At 37.7% G+C, this 26,572-nt stretch overlaps 1 protein-coding gene and 1 long non-coding RNA gene across 4 annotated transcripts in view; both read left to right on the forward strand.

Moving 5' to 3' along the window:
* UBL3 (ubiquitin like 3) overlaps nucleotides 1-26,572 on the forward strand; it is a 279,194-nt gene that overhangs the window by 219,729 nt on the left and 32,893 nt on the right. The window lies entirely within an intron of this gene.
* LOC140754391 (uncharacterized) lies at nucleotides 6,232-8,248 on the forward strand. The gene is made up of 3 exons (XR_012103654.1): nucleotides 6,232-6,465; nucleotides 7,091-7,238; nucleotides 8,070-8,248. It is a non-coding gene; the product is annotated as an uncharacterized LOC140754391 (long non-coding RNA).

Here is a 26,572-nt window from a genome sequence, read left to right on the forward strand (position 1 = left end):
TTAGTTCTCAGGGGTAGCAGCGGTTCTGTGTATAAGTTTTTTAGTGTCTGGTACATTTGCAACGGTGGTAGAACCCTTTGTGGTTATTGTTTATTTATTTATTTATTTAGAACTTTATTATACCATAAAAATTGGTATAAAAGGCGGACTTAATGCTAGAAGCATTCTGTACCAGTCAACCTTTGGGTAAAGCAGAAAATATGCAGGGCGGTATTTATACGTTCAATTCCTATTCCTAGTTATTATTACTAGGAATAAAAATAAACACAAATGGAATATATTTATATTACAAGATACATAAAGAACTATGTATACTGTATAGATATTAGTGTGAAATATTATATTTTTTTAGAAAATAATATTTAACGCTCGTTTTGAACCGTATTCGTATTCGTGTATTGTTAGTGGTAGAGGTGTTGTGGTTTGGTGTTATTGTTAGTTAGTAAGTGTTAAGGTGCAAAATTTAGAGGCATTGGACTTCCAAAGGCTAAAATATGCCTTTGACGTCTTCTATCAACTTTCATCTCCGCAACTGTTTCGGCTTTGTGGTTAATTTTTGAAAAAATATAGATACAATAAGATTCGAGCAGTTGATGCCACCATCATACTTTTTTTTTTTATAATATAAGAGTAGCAGACGAGCATGCAGTCCACCTGATGGTAAGTGGCTACTGCCGCCCATGGACATCTGTAATCAACCCCAGATAGGATAGAATTAGATATTCCTACCTGAGGTCAGCCACAGATGCGCCGCTACCCCTGAGGACTAAGCTGGAACGCCTCGGAAAAGTCTGTCTCCCTTACCACACCCTTTAAACCGGAACACAGCAGCGCTTAACACTGCTGTTATTAGGTAGAAATAGGTGTGGCGGTGGTGCCGCCGGAGTCGAACCACAAAGGGTTCTACCACCTTCAAATACCTTCATACTTATTTCTAGTGCAAAGTAGTTCCACAAATGTGTGTGCGATTCGTTTGTAAATTATTTATTCTTTTACTAACATAATTACATGATGCTTATCGCATTACAAATTATCATAACTTGCTCTTTATTAACCCTAACATCTTGTCGTTATATTTGAATCCGACAATTTCCTTCGTTAGCTCTCATTCGGTGGCATGTGAGCTGAATATTAACTGGGTTATACGGTCAGGCGTTTCCTTCAGATGCAACACGCTCTTATGTTGTGTCTCTATGTATGTGTTGAATATCCTCGACTGGGTCAAGATTATACTTAAATGTTATGAGAGGACCCGCGTGGTGGAGCGGTCACCATACTCGTCCGACGCGCAGGAGGTTCCGGGTTCGATCCTTGGATAGATCTGAATGATGAATTTAGATTTCTGTTCTGGATGTGTGTGTGTGTATTCGTCTTTGTGTGTGTCAATAGCACCCACGAAATAGGGAAATCAAGTGGGGCTGTGAGTGTAGAAAGCGTTTCTGAATTTAGATTTCTAATCTGGGTCTGGGTGTTTGTATATACGTCTTTCTTTGTATGTTACCCACGATACAGGGAATTCTAGTGGGCTGTGAGTGTAGAAAGCATTTCTGGATGGAAATCAATAACGACACAATACACTCGTACAGTTCAACAATATGTCATAGTCACGTGACAGGCCCGGTCGTTAAGCGTGACGGAGTGGAGGCTGATGATGGATGAAGGGCGAGAATCGCGTCTCGCAGCAATTTGCCTCCGCTACACTAGTGATATACTTAAGCGGATCGCGTGCAGGCGAAAATGATACTTATTGTCAATCGCCGTAGCACGTAGCTACTGCTACGACGTGCTACGAGATTGAAACTTTTATATATATGTACGTCCATATTATGTCAACTTCAGAGGCACTTACTCCTATTTCTGACTAATACGAGCAATGTTAAGCGCTGCTGTGTTTTAAAATGTGTAGTAAAGGAAACATACTTATCCGAAGCGTTCCAACTTACTTATCAGGGTAGCAACACATTTGTCGCCAATCTCAGATAGGAATCTTATCTTATCTGGGATTGATTGCATAAGTCCATGAGCAGCAGTAGCCACTTACCATAAGGTGGACTGTAAGACCCTTTTCAACTTCAATATTATAAAAAAGACATTCTCGGAAAAAGTCCCGGAGCGCTATTTCATGGAAGCTCAAAAAAGGTGCAAAAAGAACTCTCCTCAAAAAGCTAGCGATGTATTAACGACTCCTCTGGTGTTGCAATGGATACTTTCTATCCGGTAGCTCGTTATCAGATTCCTCATCATCATCATCATCATCAACCAATTACACTCCCACTGCTGGGCACGGATCTCCTCTCAGAATGAGAAATATTAGGCAATGGTCCATCGCGCTGGCCAAGAGCGAATTGGAATTAACATACCATTCAAAACATTATTTTATTTTTTGTTTTTCAAGATTTCTCAGGTATGTCATCAGCTTCAACTAAGAAAAAAGAGACTTGAAACTATGTATAACCAGTCGAAATCGCGGGTGGAAACTGATAGTGCAATAGAATTAAATAAATAAAAATGCGAAGAGCAATAACTGCATTAAGTTTCTTGGCAATACCTCGCAGGTTTAATTTCCTGTCTGGGAAAAGTTGACCGCTCGAAAACTTCACAAACGGCGCTGTGAAATAAGAAATAAACCAAGTTGGGAAATTTAATATCTTCCTGCTCCTTACTACTGATGGAGGTACTGCTATCAGTTCAGAGTGACTGAAGACTATTTTTATTCTATAGTGAAAACTATTTGTCGTGTCTACACGCTTGGAAGAACTCAATAATGTGTAACAAAGTCAATCGTGTGGATAGAGTGTTCGACTTGCTTTGTCTTGCAGGCGCTTGGTGCATAGATTTTGATTCCCCAAAATCAAGTCAAATGTTTAGCAAGGCGCATGCAGTATTTATACTCATCAATATTGTCATTGTTGGAATTAAGCTCGCTCTTGTTTGAAATGTTAGGGCTCTTATTGACGACCCGTGTGGCTGAGCAGTCGCCATACCGGTCTGACGCGTGGAGGGTCCGGGTTCGATCTCCGGACAGACAGATATCAAATTGATGAATTTAGGTTTCTGTTTCTGAGTCTAGTTGTTTGTGTTTATATATTTTGTCCCTGTCTGTTGCAAGAGGTTTGCTCCCCCAGGACAGAGCCTGATTGGGGCATAGCGCTCGGAGGACTCCGGTTGTGTTCTATCTGAGATCCCAGAGTTCTCCGCCAAGCGCCGAGGACGGCCAACGGGGGTGTTTTAGTGCGGTAAAAATCGCACATAACCCGGCGTCGCTCCCACGTCGTCGGGTACTTTTTGAAGGTTTCCCCCTCGTAAAAAAAAACGTTTGTGTATTGTGTCCATAGCACCCACGATACAGTGAATCCTAGTGTGGGCCTGTGAGCGTAGAATGAATGAATGAATGAATGAATGAATTTATTTATTTGTAAAAGCATGCGTTTATAAAGTAGTTCATACATAGTAATTGCGTTCGGCATACTCTACCGGTTGATCCGGTGTACAAATCTTTGTTTTATTCTTATAAATAAACATTAATTTACATACTTAGTTGTCCATTACAATTTACATATAAAATTAAAGTGTTATAAATATTTATTACAATATTACTATATTTTACTATATTTTACTATATTACTTTATTTATTACAATATTTCTATATTGTAATATTTATTACAATATAGAAAGCGTTTAAAGCGTCTTTTACACCAACTTCAGTACTGAAGGTGCCATACGACCTCGTGTAAAAGCTCAAATTCAAATTCAAATATATTTATTTGCAAGAACATGGGTAAGACATAAAATAACAGTAAAAGTATATAAGTTCGCCAAGTTCCACCTGTCAAGGCATGCAAATATAGACATTGTAATTACAAATGAATTCGAATAAATTATTTTTATCATTATGTCATTAATTATTATCAATTGTCAAAATTTACATTTCAAATTAGTCATCATAATAGTCCCAATCGTTTATTATAACTGTTAATTATAATCGTTTATTACAACAGTCTTCAAAAAAATCTTTAAGCTTAGTCGAATTTCCAATGGAAAGTCTGTCTTAACATTTTGTACACACCTTGTCAGGAGTCCAGGAAAGGACATAGGGTGTATAGACACCCTAATAGTATGCCAAAAAAAGTACTGTCCCCGAGGGAACACAACAGAAAACAACTGTTATCATCTGCCTGTAACTGCGAGCTAAGCTGGGGTAAAAACTAGTTCTGAATAATCCCATGTTATTTTGCTTGCGTGCACACCGCACAGTGCAATGTGTAATAATGTGTGCTTTTTACACTTAATACATACAATTATATACATACGTAATATTAATATGCCATTGTTTACATGTTGGCTCCATGGAAACCTGGGTAGATTGTATTGCAATTAATTTACAGAAACACTTCAATGAACATGTTTGACTAAGAACGGCTCAAGACAAGCGAGTAATTCTTTTCTCAGAATAAATAAACTTAATTTAAGATAGCTTTAGTGTAAGTTATTATAGTAGTAAATAATACATATTTTAAGTACATAGGCGTGTCAGAAATTTCTTGCTGTAGTAGGAGAGACTGGGCCCAGATATTAATTTACCTTAGGCAAGAATTGGCTATCAATATTACCATAGTGTTATGAGTAAAAAATTCTCTCCTTGATAAAGTTTTAATGTCGAGTAAAAGGTGGCGCATAATTTACAGCTAATTAATTTTGAGCGAATAAAATTTGTAGTTAATCGCTGGTAACCCTGTAGTATGAAGCTAGTCTTTTATTAATTTGCTAAATGACAACTACTTACATTAACAACATATTCTGCTAGTGAAATATTCCGAGGTTCCTGTTATTACTTCTTTCACAATAGCCGTGTGTCGCGTATATTTGTAATACAGGAAAAGGTGTATTCGACAAAATTATGTCGTACATCAAATTCGTCATGAACATAAGATTACTCTTTGGTCTCTATTACAAAGCGAGTGCTTCTAAATTTATCAATACAACAGCAACTATTTACGTTATAATTTTTATCATTTCAACTTGCATTCAATGTTTCATCTTTCTAAGAAATACGTTTAGGCCCTATTACATTTTAATTTCATGTGAATTCCTGATTAACGTCTTAGTGTGTGCGTATTTTGAGAGAGGTATCTTTTCAAAATTCTACTCCAAAGTCAAAGCAATCGACAGGGCCATGTGCTGGAAAGTTGAATGGAAGGATGGACGTGCGACATTTTTATCGTTAACTTTAGCTTTCTTTATAAAATGTACTACTGAGATATTTGTCGCTTACCACGCAGAAACTCCATTGGCACAGTATCCATTTCCTATCGTTATATGTTTGTTGTCGTGTTACACGAATTACACGTCGAAAACGTTGATTTACGAAATATTTTGCAATCGAATGCACAGTATGCGTTGTGCTGTGGAGGCTGCGTTCAAACGACGCTCGGTCTATAATAAGATTCATGTACTACAAAAGTGCGTGCATGGGTACCGTAATCTGATGGACAGTGTTCATGATACGAACGCGTTTGTGAAGGGATCGGTAATTATAAAAAAAACTTTATAAAACTACAAGGCCCATTTCATTACAGTCATTGAACGTCACGAACGCAATTTTATTTTTTGGATGTCAAAAGAGTTTGTATATGTATAAGGTCGCAACTATTGCCTCTCGACCGTTATTTTGAAAAAGAGTTTTCAAGCTCTATCAGGAAAATTATTTGTCCCATAACAAAAATTGTGACCGTCAGAATGGCCGGTCACTACCCATATTTTACATCGAAATAATTACTAAGAGTTGCTACCTAGTTGCTACTAGTTGCTATTAGTTGCTACTAATTGCTACCTTCGATTAATATATATAATTAAAAGAGAAAACCCGAAATTAAACATATTATGCTTATACATTATACAGGCGTTTAGTCCTCTTATATTAAATCCGTAATATTTTTTTATCCTTAAAAGCTATGAAGTCCAATACGATGCATATGAAGGTAGCAATTTGGTAGCAACTATTGATTACAAAAAAACTCTATTCATTTGCGCAGTTTCTTCTCACTGGATAGGTGACCGGCCATCCTGATGTCAGAATGGCCGGTCACCTTAAAAAGTAGTTTATCTTTTTTAATCGAAGGTAGCAATTAGTAGCAACTAATAGCAACTAGTAGCAACTAGGTAGCAACTCTTAGTAATTATTTCGATGTAAAATATGGGTAGTGACCGGCCATTCTGACGGTCACCAAAAATTGTAAAAATTGATTGTTCTGTAACTTTTTCTTGTTAAATAAAAAAGGTGATAAAGAAGTAGTTGATCTTTGCTATTTAAAATTAATTTGTATTTATAACTTTTTTATAGACATTTTACAGAAAAAGATTATTTTAAATGTTTTTTTTTTCAGACAATCTTTTCACTTATATGCCTGCTTATGAGGGTCATAATGATGCTAAATTATATTTTAGTTTTATATGTCACTAAAGGGGTAAGTTTTTTGACAAAGGATATAAAGATCTTTATATGAATACATAGAATGAACAACACAATTGACTCCTAACAGGTAATACGTGGACGTGAATATATTTATGGAATTTTACATAACGCAACGATTTTACACGCAATAAATAGGATTTTATTCCGTGTAAAATCAGCACACCTGCAAAGACACATAATGGACTTCCAAAGCAGTCACGAATTTCATCCATGAAGTAACGACTGAGAAGAAGAATAAATGGACATTTTACAGGCAGTAAAAAGGGACGGCCGAAGCTCGGTCGGAAAGACATATTCAATGGTGGTAGAACCCTTTGTGGTTCGACCCCGAAGGTACTATTTCAGCGTAATAACAGCAGTGTTAAGCGCTGCTGTGTTCTGGTTTGAAGGGGTAAGCGAGACGTGACCGACGATTTTTGATTTAGTCTCCAGGAGTAGCGGCGCATCTGTGGCCGACCTCAGGTAGGAAACTAATCTTATCTGGGGTTGATTACAGTTGTCCATGGGCGGCAGTAGCCATGCTCGTCTGCTACTCCTATGTTATAAAAAGTGTGTGTATTTTATAAGTAATCCATTCGTTTACTTTATATCTATTACCAATCAATATATTTTTTTAGATATTAAAATATACTTTGCTAGCGGCCACTGTGGAAGCTTTTATAGAGATCTCCCTGTTCAGTGGTGCGGCCATTTGCACAGAACTAGCTGCGCACGAGTTTAGCGCGATGATGCGTATCCTCGGCGATGAGATTATGAATTGCTCAGGTAAATTATATTAAAAAAAAATTAGTTCCATCCAGTTTTATCTACACTGAAGTTAAAGGGGGACAAAATTGGTCTGAATTGCTTCGAGAAAGGAATACGGTACGGTCGTGCGGCTTTCTTGCTCGACTTGGCGGGGCACTGCCATGTCCCCAGATTAACCTATTAATATTGAGTATATTAATTGCTAATAGCAACTTCTCCAGCTCATTATAATGGGCAAAGTCGCGGGGAAAAGGCGAGTACGAAGAAGAAAAAAATCTTGGCTGCGGAACATTCGAAAGTGTACGGGGATAGCAAGCGCAGCTGAACTATTTCGCCTCTCAAAAAACCGTGAAAGATTTAAACAGCTGATAGCCGACCTTCACTAGTTGGAGAGGCACCGCAAGAAGAAGAATTGCTAATAAAATACTATTATTATTAGGGTCAATAAAGTCCTGTATGGTTTGATACCTAAAGAATAATAAAAACAACTCCCAGAAAAAACTGGCTCTGCAACGCTTTTTATGTCCCAATGATTGGTCTTCGTGTGGCGACTTTCCGCAACTCGCCATGAGATGTCGCCACTAGTATTTTTGAATCACGCTATCGGAGTTTTCTCGACGTTTTGCGTATATACAAACTCCGAACTGAGACCAGTCAAGTACGGCAACTCCTCAGGCATGATCACCTGGTCTAGTGGAACTAGTCTCAATGGAGTAGTCATTTTGTTTTAGTATTCATGTATCGATTGAAAGGGAGTAGGGTACATCAAAGAATTAAGAAATATATTCTGAATCAAGGTGTTCGTGAATATGTGTTCTATTAAATAACATAAAATATCTTTACTTTCAGATGAGAATCTCTCTACTTCAATATACGAGGTCTTAAATTATTTCGAAGTCCGACCTCCCCAGTTCACAATATATCGTATACTTCCATTTAATATACAATTGTGCATTTCTATTTTCAGCACATGTATCACTTATATAATAATTTTGCTACAATTTAATACCTGCAAAATACAATTAAACTAAATGTAAAATCAAATTTATGAATTGTAAAATTTAATTTATGAACAGTAAAATGAAATTAATATTTCGTAAATTTACATTTACGGTTTGTATTTTATTAATTGTAATAAATTGAGAATTTTAAAATACTGCTACAAATATTTCCTTTGTATAAAGGACATGGACATTTTTTTGCAATAAATACTTTGATTCATTTTAATTGCGTTATTTTCTTATGCTCACTCATAATCGATAATCATTTTAAAGTTTAAAAATACTTCTAACGATCCGGGGTTTAAAACTATATAATGTTGGATTTTTATTTTAAAAATCTAGAAAGTTAGAATTTTACGTGACGTCAGTCAGTGAAGCGTTGCTACGTCAGAGGACTAAGTTGGAATGTCTCATACTTATTATATTCAGTAGTCACTGTTGATAGTTCCTCGTTAACGATTATTCATGACATTATTATGACGAAAGATGGATATTTTTAAGTTATTAAACAGGCTAACGGCTAATTTGTAAATAATTCCATGGTGCACGAACGTCATGCGTGTTAAATCCAAAAGATAAGATTTAAAAAAAATTATTTAGTCAAATAGTTTTATAAATTTATCTACGTATAGATTCTTGCTTTTTTATGTAGTTCTATGAAAACTTTCGAGTAATTTCCTAAGTTCGTACTTTACTGTAACAAATGGACTGACAGAGCTCTTCTCGGTATCTCAGAAATTTTTACGATGAATGGAATGACATCATTAATAGGAACATCGATGGGTTGTAGACAATTCCTTTCCTCAACTTGTCGATGTCGATTCCTTGCATGATGTTGAGCGATTTCCGTAAAACTCATTCTTGTTTTTTGTAGTTTTGGTTTATTGATGTTAAAGCAGGTTATATTTAGGAAGTTTGAGCTTAATTAGTGACCTTCTTTCATAACGTAACGTAAACAAGGATTTATATTTAAAAAAATCATGATCAAATTATATTAATTTTGATGATTGGTGAACGAGTGAACATCGAACATTGGGACATAATGAAAATGATTACAAGATAACATAATGCTATTGTTTGCATGTTGACTCCATAGAAACCTTAGTTAATTATACATGTCATTAGTGATATCACTACATTTATAAAATATCATTTCGATGAATTTGTCACACATAGGACTGGTGAGTGTTAGCAAAGAAATAATTCCTTTGAATGAAGTACCTAGAATCGTTTTATAGTATTTAAGTAGTGAACAGTTTAAACTTTTTAAACATTTGTGCGTATAAAATAAATTATATTGTGCTGTAACTAAGAGGGAATACTTAAAAGAGCTGAACACTACAAAGAATGATGATATTGATAGTGTCAAAACTCATCAGAGTTAAAAATATTACCTAAACCAATGAGAGCGCTAGTTTTTACAAATATCAAAATTATATTGATTATTCACTCTTTTGTAGGCGGTTAAAACTAAGTGCATATTATACAGCAAATCGCTGGTTTTTATCAAATTGCTTTTTTTTAATAACTATATTAAAAAAATCTTCATTTACTAGTAGTGCCAATCCAAGGTTCCTATATTTTAATTTGAATCATTCAAGCGGCTTGTCGTGTGTATTATTTTAATAGAGGAAAAAGAAACGTCGGAAAATTATGTCGTATGTGAAATTAGTGATGAACACGAGACTATTCTTCGGTCTCAATTATAAGTTGAGTTCTTCTAAATTCATTAATACATTAGCAACAGTATACGCTATTATATTTTCTGGGTTAACGTGCATTTTTTGTTTTAATTTTATTTTGAAAAATGCATTTAGACTTTATTACTTGTTCATCTTTTGTGAATACTTGATGAATGTCTTAACGTCGTTGTATTTTGAGGAATGTGTTGTTTCGAAATTCTACTCTAAAGTTAAAGTCATTGACAGGGCCATGGGCTCAAATGTTGATTGGAAGGATGGAAGAGCGACATTTTTTACATTATCTTTGGCACTCCTAATCAAATTTATGACTGAAATTTTCACCGTACACCAAGGAGTAACTCTATGGACAATATATCCATTTACTCTATTAATATGTTTGTTGTCGTTTTCCTCGAATTATATGTCTAAAACGTTGATCTACGAAATATTTTGGAATCGGATGCGTCATATTCGTTGTACGCTGGACACCTCTTTTAAACAACTCGAAGTCTCCGAAAAAGTTCACATGCTACAAAAGGTCGTACATGGTTACAGAAATCTAATGGACAGCGTTCATGAGTCGCACAAGTATATAAAACTAACGGTAAGTATCAACAACATTGTGTTACAAGCTTGAAATAAGGATTTTTATAATTAACTAGTAGCGCCGGCGGCTTTGCACGCAATTAAAAAAAATAACATGACATACATATAACGGAAAATTTGTACCTTCCCATCGAAGGTGACTATGGCGCCATCTGGCGAAAATTGGTCGTACCAACTCGGAAACCTTGGTGAACTCATGCACAACTTTGCTAAAGATCATCACATGATCAAATTATTTTACGATTCATAAAGGACGAACATTCATTGTTATATATATGTAGATAGATATTATTTGTACTAAATTAAAAAAAATGTTTTATTTTCAGACTATCTTTGCACTCTTATGCCTCCTCTCAAGAGTCATACTTATGATCAATTTTTTTTTAGTTTTATATTTCAACAGTAAAGGAGTAAGTTTATTTTTTTTTATTTTATGAAAAAATATATTGTAATAAATAATGTGAAACTTACTTTAAGTAGCAATTTACCTTAAGTAAGAATTTCATATTATTTTTACTTAAATTACTCTAACAATAGCTCGTAATGGATAAAAGATATCGCGTTCATGCCGAGAACACAGAGATATCTAAATAATAATAATAATTCAGATTTTTGTGTACATCTTTTTATAAGTCCACGCCACACCACAGATTCTCAGTGATTCCTATTAGTAAAGAATAAAATTGAAACGTGCATAATTCCACATCTTACATTAGGTTTTGTGTATTGTATTTTAGACTTGTGTGATTTTTTGTTACATACTCGTAACTGTTTAGTATTGTTTTACTTTTCTTTGCCTTAAAAATACAGTCAATCTTGATAGATTTGTTAAAGATAGAACAATGATTTGTTTTAGATCTCCAAATATATTTTAATAGACGCTACCGTAGAAGCTCTTATAGAGATCATCTTATTCAACGGTGCCGCTGTGTGCGCTGAGTTAGTTGCGCACGAGTTCGGTGAAATGAAACGTATTCTGGCCGATGAAATTTTGAACTGTTCAGGTAAATCCGAGTAGATGTTTGTGTATTTGTCTCATTAACTGACCACGACATATGGATCAAAGCAAAAATATATCTCCGTCAATCAGTAAATCTAAGTATCTTTTTAACCGACTTCTCAAAGAACAGATGTTATCTATTCGCCAAGTTCTTTTTATGTATGTCCAGCGATTTTTTCGTGATGCCGCGACTGATCGACATGATTCACACACCATTGTATGCGGCTAGTTTCACAGGGAGTACCATTTCGTAAAATTTTGAACATATTCGCTAGTTTTCCCGGAAAATCGAAAAAAAGCACGATTTCTCATAAACTTGAATAACACGATTATTTCTTAACCAATTTCATTTTCAATATCTATAAAACTATAAAGTACTAAAAGTATGTTTAATATTGAGCTAAGCCTGTTAAAAAGTTGCTTATGTTATTTTTTTTTAATTTTCAGACGAGAATCTGTCTATCGCAATTTACGAGATCTTAAAATATTTCGAAACCCGACCTCCTCAATTCACAATATTTGGCATACTCCCATTTAACATACAATTATGTATCTCCATTTTCAACACTTGTATTACCTATACAATAATATTTATACAATTTAATTTTTGAAATAAAAATGTAATCCCAAGATTATATAGATGCCTTAATTTTAAAAATTGTAAAATTAAATTTATGATTTGTAAAATTAAATTTATGGATTGTAAAAGTTTATGAATTGTAAAATAACGCTTTGTAAATTACTGTTAACCAATTGTTAACCAATTGTTGTGGGGGTGAAAAAAATAAATAAATTACTGATATAAATATACTAATAATTTAAGTGTTAAGACCGAATGGATTATGATTTTTTGCAATAAAACGTTTGTGTCGCTTTAATCGTGTCTTGTTATTTGATTGGGTTTTGAATTTATATGAATTTAAGATTTATTAAAAACAACAACCCTGTATTTAAAACTTAATAATATTTTTATATATATAGCCCCCTATAAGGTAGGGATTGTATCTGATATAGGTGATAGATATATTGCAACCCTTAAGAAATAAATTTAGAACGCTTCATGAAGACGCACGCGTCTAAATATGGTACCTTTCCTATCGCATGTTAACACCCGTACGCGCGTCTCGCACGCACGCGTGCTTCTTGTATTCTATGGTTTCATACGCACACATATATGAGTCGCGAAGAGACTGCAGCGAGTGCATTCATGTGCGCGTATTTCCTGCCCACCGCCCTTATGTTAACATTGCCGCAATATATGTACGCCCGGGGGTAAGACGTCCCAGTGATAGATATGCGCGTATGAGACACGCGTGCGGGGCGCAGCACGAGCGACAAGAAAAGCAAAGCTTTTGAAGGTGGTGACACTCTTTGTGGTTCGACTCCTACGGCACCACCGCCACACCTCTTTCTGCCTATTAACAGTAATGTTTAGCGCTGTTGTGTTTTGTATTGAAAGGTATGGTAAGAGAGACGTACTTTTCCGAAACGTTCCAGCTTAGTCCTCAGGGGTATCGGCGGATCTGTGGCCGACCTCGGGTAGGAATATCTGATCCTATCTGGAGTTGATTACAGACGACGTCCATGGGCCGCAGTCGCCACTTACCATCAGATGGACTGCATACTCGTTTACTACTCCTTTTTTTATAGAAAGTGCGTCCTAATAGCATTAGTCGCCCGTAACACTCCATACTTCCTTGTCTATGACGTAGACGGCACTGACCAACATAACTTCGGCAAATTGCCAGCAGTTTCAGTGAAATATGTTGCAAATTTTTCGTATTGCCCCGGCGGTGCATTCCGGGTTGCTTAGCCAAGTTCCTGGCCTTAATGCCATACCAATACCATCTTTGAAAGAGAGATTCCGCAATACATAATATATTAGTTATAATCCGTATACAACTAAAAAATTGTGTACTTAATTCTCACTTCAAATAAATTATTTAGGTACTTCAATTTTCAACACACCTGTGGTCATCCTCTACTCTGATCTGAAATTGATCACAGATTTCCATTGGCGGCAGTAACTTACCATCAAGTGGACTGCATGCTCGTTTGCTTTATCTAAATAAAAAAGAAAGTTGTTTTGTGTCCCATAATGGGGTTGATGATGTCCAAAATCGTCGCTTTTTTGTTTAACAGGGGGAAACCTTCAAAAGGTACTCAATGCCGTGGGATTCTTATAACACTAAAATCCCCCCGGTGGGTATCCTCGGCTCTGCGTTGAGCACTCCGGGATCTCCAGGGAACGCAACCGAAGATCCAAAATCGTCCTATCTAAAATTGGAATGAGCGATCAGCGTGATAGTACATCATACGGTATTACACACTTGTCACGTTACCAATACAATTATTCGCTCACAAAGCATTCCATCACAGTCTCAGTAACGTTCCGTTAGCGAGCTTCGCGTTGGTTCAATTTAACATAACGGCACGTTCATTTGTCGGCGTGCGGAGATCAATCAATCATCCGTCGTTCCGTTAGTGTGAGCGTGACTCAAATGAAAATCACTTACTGTGAAGATTGTAGGTATGTGGACGTCGTTATGGAAGTTATAGCGTAGTGGTTGAAAGTCGTCCTCTCGATCGGCTGTCTAAGGTTCGAATCTCGGACGTAGATTTTTTTTTATAATACAGGAGTAGCAGACGAGCATGCAGTCCACCTGATGGTAAGTCGCTACTGCCGCCCATGGCCATCTGTAATCAACCCCAGGTACAATTAGATATTCTTACCTGAGGTCGGCCTCAGATGCGCCGCTACCCCTGACGACTAAGCTGGAACGCCTCCGAAAAGCATGTCTCCCTTACCACATCCTTCAAACCAGAACACAGCGGCTCTTAACGTTGCTGTTATTAAGCAGAAATAGGTGTGGCGGTGGTCAACGTAAAAACCTTCGATTTTTTTAAGGTTAAATCAAACTAGTAATTGATTATCAAATGAATGGTTATGATTTAATTTGATTTGTTTTAAATTTTATAAGACACATAGTTACAAATTACACTCACATTCTTAAAAGAAATGGAGAGTAAGTTAAAATATATCCCGCAATTGAACTGATGTTGCTCTTACATTACCTTGACCGCAAAGCGAAGTGGAGTGATTCTACAATTAACACAGTTGGCGCAGTCTCAAGCGGCGCTCGGCACTCGAGACCGGGGGTGGCACTCGTGATTTGCTCGAGACGTGGTTATGACACGGTGAAATCGATAGTAGTTCCCTTGGAGAGTAACTGTGTAATTACAAGTAAATTGTTATGTTTGTCATAGTGATTGGGTACGAATTAGCTTCTATATCTTACAAGTTATATAATAAATGCGGTTTTACTTCTAGAAATTTGCGCATTTAAACGCAAGAACAATCTCTTCAGCTTTATAATAGTGTATTAAAACATACTGCAGTAAATCTGACGTTGCTCTTACATTACCTTGACCGCAAAGCGAAGTGGAGTGATTCTACAATTAACACAGTTGGCGAAGTCTCAAGCGACGCTCGGCACTCGAGACCGGGGGGTGGCACTCGTGATTTGCTCGAGACGTGGTTATGACACGGTGAAATCGATAGCACGTTTGCGGAGTGAAAGTGTGTGACTATGTTTGGTACAGGAGTATGAATTATATTTACTGCAAATATCTATAACAATTTTTTTGTTAATAAAATTGAAGCAGAAGTTTCATCCATATTATAGGGGAATTTCTACATTTTTTATAAGTTTGATCTGGTGGAAACTACTCACTATCGGCCACGGACATCGGTAACTAACTCAGTAAAAGGGGTTCTACCTGCAGCCGATCTCAAATGCATTACCAATAAGGACTAATATGATAGCCTCATACACCTAAGTCAGTTGGTTGTACTGGTTACAATGGTGCCGCTTTTCAAAATTTTCATTACCTAAGTAAAGTACGTCATCCTTATCCTTACTAATCCTTACTAATATTATAAATCCGAAAGTAACTCTATCTGTCTGTCTGTCTGGTTGTCTCTTCTTCACGCCCAAACGACTGAACCGATTTTAATGAAATTTTGTACAAAGATAGTCTGAGACCCGAGAAAGGACATAGGATAGTTTTAATCCCGGAAATCCCACGGGAACTAGGGATGGCGATCTAAGACGGAGAATCGGTCTTTTGGACCAAAAAATCGATATTTCGAAATTTTAATCGATATTAGTAAGGATTGAATCGTAAACTATGCATTTGATCAAGTGATGACCTTTAGCAAAGTTGTTGTCTATGAGCCCACAAAGGTTTCACAGTTGGTACGATCAATTTTCGCCAGATGGCGCCACTGTCATTCCAATGAAGGTACGAATTTTCAGTTTTATGTATGTTAGTATGTCATATTATTTTCTTTTAAACGCGGGCGAAGTCACGGGCAAAAACTAGTTTATTTATAAGTTGGAAGGAGCTAACGAGCATGCAGTCCACCTGATGGAAACTGGTCATTGTTGGTCATGCACCTCGGTAATCACAAATGCGTTGCCACCAAGCACTAAAAAAATCGCCTTGCATATAAGTAAGCTGGTTCTACTGGTTACATTGGTTTTGGTTTTCAAAATTTTCATTACCTAAGTAAAGTACGTAATAAATCCATATTCTACCCGTAGAATGAGTTCATACGTAGCCTTGACCCACTGGAGCAGTCATAAATTACAGAGTAATTTACACAACTGGCAACGTTTCAAAAACTCGCAACTGTGAACATTGGCATTCGTTTCCCGGCTTCAAAGTACGAATTATGAATATGAGGCTATGAACATTATTCGTCTGCGGCGCTATGCGGCATTCAGGAGTGGCACTACTGCGTGTTATACAATTGTGTTAAGAAATTTTAGGTTTATTATCAGTTCTAATAAATGTTTCGTCTTCAACATATTACTAGTCCACTGCTGAGCACGGGTTTTTTTTTTCGAACTTACAGGCGTAAAGATTTTCTTTTTTATCCTTCATCGTTTAAGCAAGTAATAGTTCATTTCTAATACGGACATAACTTTGAAAAATCAGAGGGGCGTGCCTGGATTTTGATCTCGGACTCCCCGAATAAGAGGCCAAGATTGTTGACCTACTAGGTTTGGTTTGCTTTAGTTTCAGGTGTGGCTAGACATATGTGATCGGCTTCGGGCAGAACTCCCGTTCTCTATGGACTTGATTATTAAAAACGTTTATGGGTGACTTTACCATTAGACTTATTTTACTCTTATAAAAAACATATAGAAAACGTTCTAAAACAGGACACGGTATAAATTTTAACAGTACTAAAACGAAATAAAACCTTAATCACAAACGCAATTACACAAGCGCGCAACGCCGCGGGCGCGTGCAGGTATCTATTTAGAAACACGTTAACGAGAATCACTATCGGGCGCCGCATCTCTCATCAATGCACGTCTGCGCTGTGTTTGCCCCGGTAAATTAGTTTGCGGACTGGGGAACGCGGGATCTAGTCGTTTAGTTTTTAGTAGTTTTTCATGCTATGAAAGTTGTGGTTGCGCTATCATATTGGATTATCAAACGAGCATGCAGCGTGTGTAAGTGGCTACTGTCGCCCTTTGGACATCTGTAATGAAGCCCAATAAGATTGGCTTCCTAAATAAGGTTGGTCACAGATGTCTTGCTACCCCTGAGGATTAAATTGAAACGCCTCGGAAAAGTTTGTCTTCCTTACTTCAAAGCTGAACTCAACAGCGCTTAACACTGATGTTATTAAGACGGTCTACTCACAAACTGCCGCAAGGGACAATCTAGTGTGTAAGGGTGAGGATGAAGGGTCATCCTTAAGGGTAATTGCCTCCTTAATTGTGATGTGTGTAGGCAAGCAAAGGCAAAGTCCTAGATTGGACCTCGACAGGGTGGCAGCGGTGGGAGACCACCCTTGGTCCCTAGATTTCCCTTGCCGCCATAATCTAAGCAGATCAACATTCATTCTGGAACGCTGCACGGTAGCAAGTGTGTAGTGATACTCCGGATGTCGTCACGACCGACATGCACCCAATGCCTAGAATGTAGTCCAACACGTTGATCAGTTGCGAATACGTGGATTCGAACCCATAATTCCAATGGTAGACGAATTCGTACCACTGAACTACTGTCGCACTGCAAATTAGCTGCAATGCAAACGGCAAACTAATTTAGTTGTTCAAACAGCGCTTAGACGTGCCATGATGGACGAGGGCGGAGGCGGGCGGTGCTGTTCGTAGTAGATAGTCGTTGTTAGATAGGTTTTTGAACTGATTTCCTTATTCATTGTGAGTTAAAATAATGTAGAATACTGAAACCTAACGATTATGTATTATGAAGGTACTAAATAACTTCTTAAGAAGAGTTAATGTCTGCTAACATTTTCAAAGACATTTTAACATGATAGAGGGAGAACTGGCTACATCTATTTCTGACGTAAGCAGTTTTTCGATTCGGTGAAGGAGTATGGAATGCTTGTCCTCAGGAGTGACAATGATCGTAATGATCGTAATAAGTGGTTAAAGATATATAAAGGTTTTATGGTCATGGCAGTGACAGGGTATGCATTTCTCAGCACATACTCGTACTATTTTTTACCATACCAATAACTCGGCAATTTTTCACAATTTAATCGTCAATCAAATACTCTCAGTGTAAACTCTGTATCACTTCCTCGTGAGCCGTATTGCGTTCCTTATTCGGTTCGCTAAGTGTCTTCATTCGTTCGAACTACTGGAACCGCAAAGAGTTAACCATAAAAACGGATAACGCCCACCGCTCTCGCCTCAAACAATATTTCCTCGCGGAGATATCTCCAAGGCTCGCAGTTCTTTCCCTAAGTACCCCCCGGACCCTCATTAGGAGTCTGAGCGGCTATTTCCCGTGGACCCACCCGGACTTCCGGTTTCCGAGGCTGGTCCATGTCAACCGGAAGTAGTTTTCTTTTTCCCTTTGCTCTCATTTATACTCATAAAGCACTTTGCCGTACGGAGCGGCGTTTCCTCCTTGTGCGCGGAAGCCTGCCGAATATCGGCGGTGGTACGTAATTGGACTTTGTTGTTTTTTCGCGTAACCGAATCGTCGAATGAGCGTGCGATCTGTCTGCTCTGATGTTAAATCACTAAAGCCCATGAACATCAATCAAAAAGAGTTCTATATAAAGCAATGTTGAATTAATGAGATTTGATTTCGACGTTGAATTTTGGTCGGTTATGTTCGGAAGATGTTCTGATGAGATGTAGGTCACAGATACGTTCTTGAAGAATAAGGAATTGCTGTCCCATTGCTGGGCACGGATCTCCTACCAGAAAAAGAAGGATTAGATCTTGATTTGGAGCCAGGAAGTTAAATTCTGAAAATATACCATCGGTCTATCGTCTTTAACCCATTACTGTCCCACTATTTAGCACAGCTCTTCTCTCACGATGAGAAGGATTAGGCCATAGAAAATCACAGGTGCCTGGAATTCGAACCTCGAGCCTTCGATCGAGAGACCGAACTTTAATCACTAGGCTACTTTTTTGGTCGTATCGGTCTAAAGCCGCTCAATATTACGCAGCATTTTCGATACATGCAAAGTCCAACGTGGTCTAGCCGAAGACCGGTTTTGCAAAAAGACGATCGGATCGACAAGGTGTTAACGAGCGCGAGAGACCGCTCTGTCGCTATTCAGGTCACTCCCCTTTTGTAGATTTGAGTCGTTTTTGATTTGGGTTAAAATTGAAAAAGTAGTGAGTAAAATCGGCTCTGAACGTATTTGGAAACTTATGTAATCAAGTGACCGATTTTATTGATCCGAAATATACAAACGGAAATCAAATTACAATTATTGGACTTAAAACCATAGTTTACCAACTAAAGAAGTTGTATAGAATTATTTTTGACAGTCGAAGTTTACCGATTAAACAATTTGTACCAAATTATTTTTGTACGTTGATAACCTAAATCAGTTCAACAAAGTGTTTTTGGAAAATGTAGGAGAAGCAAAATGAATGTGTGGCCCTGGGATTCGAGCAGTGTTATATTCCACCAAAACGTAAAGCGCTGAAACTCACGTCAAAAACGTCAATGATTGCACTTGTATGACAGTGTCAAGTTGATTGGTGGAATTCGAAGGGTTAAGGGTCGAAGAGTTAACAACCTTAAGCACAAATCCAATTTTGTTACGCTTAAATACGTCACACTTGGTTTTATTATACGTCATGATTGAAACTACTAGGTATATAATAAAATTTGGTAAGTAACTAGGTATTATCAAGTACTAGTTTTTGCCCGCGCCTTCGCCCGCGTTTAAAAGAAAATAATATAACATACTAACATACATAAAACTGTTATTTCGTACTTTCAACTTTGCTAAAGATCATCACGTGATCAAATGTATAGTTTACGATTCAATCCTTACTAATATCGATTAAAATAATCGATGTTTTGGGTCCAAACGATCGATCCTCCGATTAATCGATCTTAGATCGCCATCCCTAGTTCCCGTGGGATTTACGGGATAAAAACTATCCTATGTCCTTTCTCGGGTCTCAGACTATCTTTGTACAAATTTTCATTAAAATCGGTTTAGTGGTTTAGGCGTGAAGAAGAGACAACCAGACAGACAGACAGACAGACAGAGTTACTTTCAGATTTATAATATTAGTAAGGAAGTAAGGATTGGTAAAATATTGGCTATTGGCGATCAGTATTCTGTAGCAAATATCCAGTCCAACATAGTGTTTCGCGCTCCTCTCGTGGCATGCAATCTATTATTCTTCCCTTACAAGAGTAACTTCTCTACAGTCTCCCACAGTCTATCTTACAACTACATTCGAGTCACGCTCCTCCCCCATTTCTCTCCATATTTCAAACGTGATGCACCAATAAAAATACACTAGGATATTGCCACAAGTTACAGGCGGCGAACGTGTTGGTTTGAGAACTTTTTGTGCCTCAATGTGGAATGGTATAGTTGACAGAAGACAACTCACGCTAAAGACACATCACTACGTGTAGAAACAGGCTATAGCTAATAGGCAAGCAAAATTTAGTTTGCCACTTGTTCATCAATTCCAAGTCTGATATAAAAAAATCAAAGATTTTACGTTAATCAACTATATTCATCCAAAGAATTTAAATTCAATTAGCTTTATGACTCATAATCCCATCAATAATTTACTAGGTCACTAAAACATTCAGAAATATATTCTTGGTTTAAATAAAAAATATATAATATTCCTGAACATTAAATTTCAAATAACAAATATTTTAGCCAATGTCTCATTTCTTTGTTAAATGAAGACATAACTTAATAAAATTTTAATAATATTGATATTGCATCGGTCTATTTACGATCATATTTTGTCCATCGTTTTTTTATTTCAATTATTGTCCGCTTCAACTACTTTCTTGGGCCATTTCAAAACGCCGCGGCGCCGGTGGCCTCGGCTCGTTGCAAGCACTCGAACACGCGCGCCCTTCGCTGTTGTTTGATTGGAAACACTCTCGCCGGGAGTCTTCGAATGAGCTGAGCTGAGATTACGCTTCTCGAGACTTCCGCTTCCAATGACGGACGAGATAACGCTTCTCAAGATTTTTGTTGTTTACGAGGGGGCAACCTTCAAAAGGTACCCCGTTGCCGTGGGAGCGTTGCAGAGTTATGTGGGATTTTTACCGCACAAAAACGGTGGTCGTCCTCGGCGCTGCGTAGAGGGCTCCGAGATCTCCAAAGGAACGCAACCGGAGTCCTCTCAGCGCGTTGCCCCATCGGATTCTGTCCAAGGTTCGAACTCCTACTCTTGCCACCCGAGACCCCTTAGTCACCTCTTACGAAAGGCAGGGAATACCGTTCTGGTCCCGGACCTACAGGGACAGCGCTTCTCAATACTATCATTTTCTATGACAGAGCTAAGGGAGGTAACAAACGAGCGATGGGTCGCGCTGACAACCGTTGACAACGGTCGCCGTCTGTCCTAAGCACTAAATTAAGGCTATCAGGCTGTCATCGGCTTTCCCTCGGCGACATTCTAACAAAATCAACTTATACGGATTATTTATCTAACTGAATGAATTAGTTCGCTGAAACTAATTCACTCGGTCTGTTAGGTATTTCTGTATTAGATTTTTGATCGCAATATTTTTTTTAGGTACAGATTTTAAGGTTTTATTTTATCTACATATGGAACGTCATACGACGTCACCTGGACTAAGGCCCTGGCATTTTTCGACTTACTCGTATTTTTTCATGTTTATGTGTGCCTAAGATATGCCGAATTCATTTTTGTCTCCTTTTCTCCTTTTCCAAAAAAATGTCCTATAAAGTTACAGACATGCCACAGAGAGTTAGAATAGCTACTGAGTTCGCAGGAGGGGAGTTAACCTACAGAGTTACAGACATATCCCAGAGAATTAGTAACAATGTCCACAAGAGGGGAGTTAACCGAATGCCTGAATGCACCTCCAGGCCCTCCCTCGAACGGGTCTCGTTAAGACCCGCACGATTTGATTCGTCTTTTTGCAAAACAAACACTTCAGCTGGAAACGCCGATAGCGTTGCGGAAATTTTAAATTTTCCCGAGACAGATTTGAAAAGTTACAAAGAAAAGGGATCGAATCGCAAAGTAGCAAATTTAGTTATTTTTTTTTTTAATTTGTCGGAATATACTGGACCTTTATTTTAATCGCGAAGTCTTTGTGTTAACTAAGTACAGTTTGTTTTAAGCCAGATGTTTATGCTTTTTGAATTCGTCTCGATTAATACCTAGCATTCGTTTTACCATGAATTAAATATATATTTTTTCGTAGGTTGCATCGAAAGCCCGGTCAAAGTTTGCGTTAAAGTTAAATATAACAGTAACTTCGAGTGTAGCGATGGAATGTAAGAATTCTGTGTTGCACCAATTGGTTTGTCAATAACGTCATTTGTGTCGCTGTCACCGCAATTTTTATTCGAAATTGACAGATAGGGAAGTTGACAAGTACAATAACTTTAACCGATCGAAATCGAGCGGTTAAAGTTAAGTATTAGTTATGACGTAATTTCAACCTCAACTAAGATGGTGCAACTAATTATTTTTTTATAATAATAGGCTTCTGTAAATGTTAAAGTTACGTGATGCAACCCGCTCTTAATGTTTTACCTAAGTTAAATATTTTTATTTGATTTAAGAAAATTACAAATATTATTATATGAAATCTTTCCAATGGTTTGTCTAATATACTTCTCTCGGCAATTTTGTATCACTTAGGCCAATTTAGAAAACTTTAAAGTTTTTATAGTTTATACGCGAGAACCAAACATACAAGATACGCGCGAAATACATTACCCTCCACAATTGGATTACATTGAGCACCAGCACATTAAATTGATGCCAGAGCGCTATCGCCGCACCAGTCTAGTTAGAACAGTGTTATTAGAATCTTACAAGGTGGTTCAATGTTTGCTGTGATCGTTGCCTCGCGTGCTCGCTATCGGACGAACGACGGCAATTAAAGTGACTATATCTTTTACTTGTCCGCTATTGGGCGAATAATGGCAATTATTCCGATGATATCTTTTAGTTTCTTTCATAACTAGGAGAAGAAACTAGAGTATGATTATAAAAACAAAAGTCCCGACTATTTTATATAAGACGAAACCAAACAACACAATTTGACGAATCTAACGACACGTCATACATTAAAAACCGTTAATACTTGTACGTTTGGGTTGTACGGCGCGCTAAAGAATGAGACAAACACGTATATATCTATACATACATTTGCTCGAAAAACATTACCCTCTGCAATCTGTTAAAAAGCCGCGCCATTCTAATTAGAGCAATGTAATTAGAATCTTACAAGGTGGTTCAATGTTTGCCGTGATCGTTGCCTCGCGTGCTCGCTATCGGAGGAACAATGGCAATTAATACGATATCTTTTACTTTCTTTCATAACTAGATAAGTAGGAAAACAAGTAAATATGACAAATGGTTTAAGAGATCACTGAATTAATTATGATGGCAGTGATAGCCTCGTGGTTAAGAAACTCGGTCGAGGGGTCCGAAGTTCAAATCCCAGGCACCTGTTTTTCAAAGTTATGTGCGTATTAGAAATTAATTATCACTTGCTAAACAGTGAAGGAAAACATCGTGAGGAAACCTGCATACCTGTGAATCCTTAAAAGAAAGTTTTTAAAGATATGTGAAGTCTACCAATACGCACTTGGCCAGCGCGGTGGACTTTGGCCTAATCCTTCTCAATATGAGAGGAGACCCGTGCCCAGCAGTGGAACATTAATGATGATGATGAGCAGTAGGAGCCGTTTACGATTAGGTGGATTGCATGCTCGTCTCAATATTATAAAAAAAAATCGGATAACATGTGAGAGTTCATCGCAAAATGCAATTGTACCACCACTCGCACGTATGATTGCCGTATAGATCAATGTCTCGATAGATTTATGATTGGATAGAAAAGGTACGGAGTAGAGAACGGTCGAATGTTGGATAGTTCAGGTAGGTAATCAACTGTCTTTTCACATGTACCACACCCATATTTCAAATATTTTTTTCATCATCATCATCAAGGATTTTTACAAATATGACAATGGAACCACAATATGTGGGGATGGTGTAAAAATGTGCCTTTGCATATAGTAGACGGTCTATCCTGCACTGTGTGGTCAGTATCGTTCACACTATTGATCTGAACAAAAAAATATGGTCCGTGACTCTGTGTGCTTGCTTAAAGTTCCTCTCTCTCTTAGTTTCTTGCAAAAATACAAAGAAACATATAGATTTTTGTACATGAGCAGTGGACACTACTACATTAAAATATATGTCTCTCCGGGTTCGAGCAGTGCGAGCAGAAAGTGGCAATGAATCTCAATCAGCGTTCCGACACATTCCGCCGCCGCACGCGGTACACATTACTGCGCCTGTGACGTCACTGACACATACTACGTCACTGACACACACTACGTCACTGACACACTCAGATCCACTCGTAATACGGCCTAAGTGAAAATAGTTTTTTTAGTTGCTTACTGGCTTAAAATATATAATTGAATTTAACTATAAATTCGATTTTTTATAAGTTCTACCTTAAGCCGATTAAAGATGCATTGCCATTCCTCTGGAGCAAGATGGTCGTCTCATACATAAGTTTGATGATGGTAGAACCCTTTGTGATGGGACTCCGGCGGCACCACCGCCACACCTATTATTGCCTAATAACAGCAGTGTTAGTGCTGCTGTGTTCTGGCTTGAAGGATGTGGTAAGAGAGACATATTTTTCCGAGGCATTCCAGCTTAATCCATAGGAGTAGCGGCGACATCACATAGGAAACTAAACTTTTCTAGGATAGATTAAAGATTTCCATGGGCGGCGGTAGCCACTTACCATCAGGTAGACTGCATGCTCGTCTGCTACTCCTATATTATATAAAAAGTCGTCGCATCTATACCGAAAAGCAGGAACTGCTTCAATTGCTTGACGCTAGTACCTAATGGGTGTGGCGGTCTTTCTCGGGCAAACTGTATAATCAGTTGTAGCGACTTCCCGCTACTCGTCAAGAGATGGCGCTGCTGAATCACGCTATTGAAGTTTTCTAAACATCTTGCATATATACAAGTTCCGAACTGAGACTGTTGGAGCACGGCCGCTCCGGGCATGATCACCTATCCCGCCGGGAGATCTCCAAATCGAGATTGCCAAAGTGATGACCCCGACGTGATTCAGCAGCGCCATCTCTTGACGAGTAGCGGGAAGTCGCTACACAGTCAAGCGGTATTCGGTAAAGCATCAATTATATCATACTTAAATACAAAGAAACTTCTACATATTTGTATTACATTGAAGTCGAGTAGCGAATTCTGTTCGACATATTCGCCGAAACAATCTCGGTCCGTACATCTGCATGCCGCATACTGCCATATCCGTAATTAAAGCATTAATATATTTGGCGGAGCGCCAACAACAAGACCGACTTGACAAAATGGTGGCCGTGTATATTATAAGCGCGGGAAAACTTACTGCGCGTCTGATATACCGATGGATGTGTTCCCATTGCTTCACACGACACGAATACTGATACTCGTAATAGGGACTGTAGAAGTGTGTATTACGAAGATATGAGAACCTTTTTCGGTTCGACTCCGGCGGCATCATCGCCACACATATTTCTGCCTGATAACAGCAGTGTTAAGCGCTGCTGTGTTTTGAGTCAGAAACTCTGAACTGTAAAAACTTTTGACTGCACAGTTTTTGCGTCGAAAGTCGAAGTGCAGTAGTTAATTTTTTTTTCATCAAAACATCTTGTGTTATTTCCAGATTTTCTTTATAAATAGATCAGTATGTATCTATTCTTTCTTAATCTATCTAAATTCTATCTTTCTGTTAATCTTTTCGTTGATAAAATTTATTAACGAAAAGTATTTTAAATACGTAAATAGCTCCATTACGTTTCTCTCGCAATAAATAAATACTTCATTAAGTTAATATTTTATTTCGTCTCCTATTTATCCGCTTCGAATAAAATTCGACGCCTATCTCCTTCCAATAAATGTATAATGGAAACAGTCGCAAAAGCAAACTTCATTTTGATATTCAATTTAAAAGGGCGTCTACTTGTTAAATAAAATTCCCGTTTCGAAGATATTCGACTCGTTCCGTAAACGAGCTCCACGGTTTTGATTACAGAATTATGTTCGCGACGCCCATTCTAACGCGAAATCAAATTTACGAGTGTCTTGAATTAACTCCGGACCTTCCGAATCGAATCACACTTGAACTTTCTAGAGCGGATGTTTTAAATTTTGTTAATATTGACGAGGATTTCAATTGTACTGTTTTATATCAAATTAATCAATCAAATAATCAAGTAACGTGCAGTCCACCTGATGGTAACCGACATTGCCGCCCGTGGACATCTCTAATCAATCCCAAATAGCATTAGACACCTACCTGAGGTCAGCAACAGATGCGTCGCTACCCCTGAGGATTAAGTTAGAACTAGGCTCTCAACCCCACAATGATTGTATGGAATAAGGAATATTTGTAACATTAAAGTAATTATTTAGTTAATTATTGTATTTGTTGAAAATATGCCACGCGTGTTATACAAGTGTGGTAAGGGAGACA

Source organism: Epargyreus clarus, unplaced genomic scaffold, assembly GCF_041222505.1.
Source record: "Epargyreus clarus isolate Ecla_fem2 unplaced genomic scaffold, WU_Ecla_fem_2.2 ptg000029l, whole genome shotgun sequence".
NCBI classification, from domain to species: Eukaryota; Metazoa; Arthropoda; class Insecta; order Lepidoptera; family Hesperiidae; genus Epargyreus; species Epargyreus clarus.